We start from the raw sequence: 5,484 nt of genomic DNA on the forward strand, positions 1-5,484 counted from the left end.
GGTGGTCATGTCTATCCCTGAGATGATGTGCTGTAGTGCATTCCATGAGATCATGTTTTAATACCATGTTTTATAGTTCTACTCATTGGGCTTGGATAGCTCATCCCTCTCCCCTAACCCCAGTTGTGCAGGTTCAGAGTTCAGAGGGGAGTCCAGCAGCGTAAGGAAGAAGAAGAGTTGTGTAATAGCGAGTGTGGACATGTAATTGTAAAGAGATAGTGTACAGTGTATAGACTTATGCTTGACTTATAAGAGTTGTAATCCCTTTGTGTGTACACATGATCAGTATTTTATTGGCAGTGTATGTTTATGAGTTGTATGTTTATGAGAAAACCAGGCTTAATAATATGAGGAATATTCGCCTAGAGTGGGGATATAATAGCAGAGATTCAGTGCATACACAGGTTAAGCCCTGGAGGAAAGAACAGTTTTATGTTTTAATAGAAACAGTATGATCATGTATGGGATTTCACAGGTACCCAGACAGGATAGCAGGCTTACTACGGGTCCCGGCGACCTTAAGTCAATCTGGATCCTAGTGCCGGTAACAGTTCGGTTTCCGGGCTGTTACATTCGACCTCGCCCTCTGCCCTGAAATGTGGATAAAGCTGTTGGCTGAGCTACACTACCAGAAGCTGTCTGCTGGGACTGTGCCATTATAGCTGCATTGGGACACTCACGTGCCATGTGCCCCTCCTGTCCACATCTGAAACATGTTATAGTCCCAAACTGACAAACCCCTTTGTGTGGCTTACCGCACCTCATACATCTGGAGCTATCCGAACTAGAGCTTGAACCGCCGCCTATTCCCAGACCAGACTTCAACTAGTTCCAGAACTTGTTTTTCTTTGGCTTGGATTTGTTCCACTTTTTACTTCCTGTAGCAGTTACACTCAGAGAAGAGAGATCAAATTTCCCTGTATCCAGGGTTTTGAATCCCGAGTACTGTGCCACTTATTGCTTAACTGTCCCCTGAATGATGGCACTAGCCTCCATTTTCTGAGCCGCATCCACAATAGTGTGGAAACTCTCTCTCTCTGCTGCTAGAATCAAGGAGGAGTACCTAGAGTGGAGTCTTATGGTATACCTCCTAGCCTTCTTCTGGTCAGTGTCATAAGCCTGACCTACAAACTGAAGCAATTCCAGAACCTTATCTATATACTCATCTACACTCATCTCTTCAGTCTGTCTCAACTGCTCAAACTCTATCACCTTCAACTCCCTTAAACTGTTTGGAAAAGCCTATCCTGCAAATTCATTTGCAAACTGTTTCCAAGATAGGCTGTCCAGTCTCGGGTCCACATAATTTTTGAACCACTCATTTGCCTTCTTGCATTTAAGAATGAACACCGCCATCTGAATGGCTCTACTGTCACTAGCCCCCAACTCATCAGTTATCATTTTTACCGTCTTGAGATACTCAAATGGATCATCACCTATTTTATATTTGGGAGCATCCAACTTCAAATAATCTATCATTTTCACCTTGCTCCCTGCTGATGGGTTAGGTTTGGATGGTTGGGTTTCAGAAACTTCTAGTTCTGCTGGAAGAGGAGATGGTGCAGCATTCCCTAGGTTAGGGTTTGCCTGACTTTGGTAATAAAAGGGTGGAGGAGAGAACATGGGGTATGGTGGATACGGTGGGTAATAGGGAGGATAGGGCATATGTTAGGGGTATGGGTGGTAGCCAGAGAAATCCGATGGACCTTCCATCGGATACTCGGGTCCCTGTGGGTAGGGTGGATACTGAGGTGGGTAAACAAAACCCGAGGCCTGAGCACCTCCTTCAGATTCTCCCACACCTTCTCCTGAAAAACTCACACCCAGACTTCCGTCTCTTCTTTGATCATCCTCTACTGTTTCTCTCACATCTGCAGACATCCTACCCTGATCTGTTCTCCTCCTGTTTATATCAAAAGACCTCCTAGGGTCCCTTGATGTTTCTCCTCTGCTAGTTCTACTTGATCGTGCTCTTGGCAGAGCAGGGGGTAGGGCATCCATACTCTCATTCTTAGGTAGAACTTCGGTCAATCGCGCAGATCGACGTGAGCCTCGCATCCTGTCTTCTCTTAAAAACAACATATGTCACATAAACATTAGCATCATACGGTTCATGTGGGTACACATGAACCCACAACATATACATAACATATCATTAATGCACTTGCATACTATCATGGCATTACACATCCTCATACATTTGTCAAGACAGGACTCTACATGCTATCCTAGTGACTCACGGTGGCCGAAGCCGGTCAAAAATAACCTTTCTGGTTATCAACAATTTTACAACTGTAGATAGTGGTGAAAGGATCGAATCCACAGGGAATTGAGAACTTACCTATGTTCCTTATCAAGACCAAGAGAATTAACTGAAACAAAAATAAACTGAAAGAGAAATAAACTGAAACGAGATAAACGGAAAGCAAAACAAACTGAAAGCAAAATAAACTGAAAGAGAAATAAACTAAAAGCAAAACAAATTGAAACGAGATAAAACTAAAAGCAAAACAAACTGAAACGAGATAAACTGAAAGCGGAATAAAAATAAATTGCAGTAAAAGTAAAATGGGGGGTTTGAGATTGATTTGATTAACAAACTACTGAAAGCAATTAAAATAAGCGAATAATAAAATAAAAGAGAAATAAATAATAAGAAAGCTTTAGTTGAAGAATTGGATCCACTTCAGTTGTTGGGATTGATCATTGACACTTAGTTTCTTTTGATTGATTCAATAGATTAGTTATGGAGATGGAAGACGCTTCTCACCACCATGTCTCTCCTTATGATTAAACCAATTAGGGAACGTCCTCTAATTAATTACTAATTAACAAATTGCCAAGAAACGTCATTGGGCCTTAGGCATCAAACAATTGTTAATTGCATGAAGAAAGAGAGAGATCCAATCCTAACTTCTCAAACGCATGAGATGTTGCTAGATCATACAATTTCCTTGGTTTTTACACCAAGTGTTCTTATCTTTGAATAATTCAAGCAATTACGGACTTAAATCACCCAAACTAACATATTATTACCTTGCAATCAAGAATTAATTGGCCATATTGATCAAAACAACAAAGCAACAATGGAATTAAGCATGAGATTGTATGAATATTGAATAACAAAAGATAAACAATGTTTGATCAAGTCTCCCAATCCATAAAACAACTAAAGCATCACCTAATCTTCAACTAGAATAAAAGATTTCAGCCTCTTATGGCTGAAACAAAAATTAAAAATAAAAGAAAAGAAGAAAGGTAGAAGAAGAGATGTGAATCTCGTAGGTGTCTCCAAGGGGGCTTGAAAAGGCATGGGGAGGCTCCTTATATGTCTTTTTATACTGGAAAAGTATTGCCCTAGATGATACTTGCTTCCTAATTAGTGAAGAGGCTGCCCAAGGTGTCAAGAGGCTACCCAAAAGACTTCAAAAGGCTGCCCAAAATGCCCTTGGTCCAAGATGTGCCATCCATGCACATGTGAGAAGGGAAAAACGTGGGGTATGTGTTCAAGTGCAAGGAGTGGGACCTTTGTGTAACGACCCGGAAACCGATACCCCTCTGTAACGGCCCGAACCATCACTGGCACTAGGATCCAGATCGGCTTAAGGCCGCCGGGACCCGTAGCAAGCCGACTATACTCTCTGTGTACCTAATAAATCCCATACATGATACAAAACGACTCAACAATCCTGTAAAACTCTGTAGGCTTAACTACTGCTACTCAGATATGTCAATCTGAAATGGCCCTCCGGGCCTATACCAGGGACTACTATCTGCTGTGATTCAAGGGATTAAAACCCTTTTTAATCTGTAACACATCCCACTGGTATCTCATCGAAGCCATACATTAAGCCTAACTCACACATAGAAGAATTGGTACTCACTCTCACCAGACTATTCCCTTAAAATGGGAGGTCAAGGGTTCGAGCAGTGGGGGAGGCGACCTGATTCCCAGAGGAAGGAATTGGGCCAAATCCACTCGGGCTAGGGCGGGCCGTACTGGCTCCCCCGAGGGACAAATCCTGCCTGGAACCCGTGAGGGTGAAGGGATGTTAAGAGCTGTTCACGACGCCAGTGGAAAGCCCGAGGTGGCAAAGAGGCCAGGCGAGGGATAGCCCTGGGCCGTGAACGGTAACAGGGCCGGTCGTACGGGGCCGGGCTGTTACACTTTGGTCTTTGCTTGCTGCCCAAGTGTCTTCAAGATACTGCCCAAGGTGCCCAAGACTTGTCTTCACACTATCCTTGCTGTCCATGCACAATTAAGGAAGGTGGAGCCTCCTTTTGCAATTTGAATTTTGAATGTGCATGGCATGAAGTGGGAAACATGTGATCTTGGGATTTGGCTTCCTTACTAAGCTGAATCTTGAAATTCGAAATTGGAATATGAATCTTGGAGATTTGAATTTTAAAATGCTTTCCTTATTTGGCTCTTCATTTGTGGCAACTTGAGACTTGGCTTCTTGAATAAGGAAAAGGCTACTTGGAGTTTTGAAATTTGAATTTCAAATTGCCTTGGCTGAATGTTCTTTCCATATTTGCCACTTTCCTTATTTAGAACTTTTCTTATTTAGCTTGACTTGATTTCAACTTGGCAGGCTTGCACTCTTTTGCTCCAATTAAGGCAGTTTTAGGGGGATTTTCTCCAAAATGTCATTTTACACCATTTTCTACAAAATAATATCAAAAGCACTAAATTAAGTAGAAATCATGTAAATAATCATCAATAATATCAAGATAAAATGAACTAATTTATGCTCTATCAAATACCCCCACACCTAGCCTTTTGCTTGTCCTCAAGCAAATAAACATAGTCAAATAAACTTTCTTTGCTACTTGATCCTTATTTCCACTTAAGCTCTTACTCTAGATACCTATTTTGCAGTGAAGAATATATGCATGAAGATTACTCACCTTCTTTCCTTATTTCCCTTTACTTACCATGGCTAGGATTTGTTTTACTCAAGAGAGAGATCATACATGCACATATTATTTGTTCAGATAAGACTCTTTTTAGCTTTCGGATTGACTTGCCCTTACCTTGAAGTACTTTATTCAGTCTTTTACACTTAGATCTTGCTTGAAAAAGTCACCAACCTTTTGACGTGAAGGTACATATTGGTGATACCCACCCCCAGTTACTCAGTTGGTCACCTGTCCAAGTGGCTACTAGCTCTGTTCATAGTCTTTCAGCCATTGGAACAGTTTTGAATTTGTGCTCATGAGGTCTTTGCCTTTGCTAAATCTTCTTTCTCTTAATGATTTGGGCAAATCAACACCAATTACTAAAACAAGTCATGTTAAGTTCATTCACACAATTTTTAATTTATTTTCTCTAATGAGTGTCATCAATATATTTTTCACCATGGAAAACTCAAAGATTCAATTCAAAAGGCAATTCTCATACATGAATATAACTCACTGCAATCGATTCAACATAAGTTTAAAGAGTCATCACATCAATGGGGTCATTGAAAGAAAAGCTCA

This window comes from Manihot esculenta, chromosome 2 (genome assembly GCF_001659605.2).
Source record: "Manihot esculenta cultivar AM560-2 chromosome 2, M.esculenta_v8, whole genome shotgun sequence".
Classification (NCBI taxonomy): domain Eukaryota; kingdom Viridiplantae; phylum Streptophyta; class Magnoliopsida; order Malpighiales; family Euphorbiaceae; genus Manihot; species Manihot esculenta.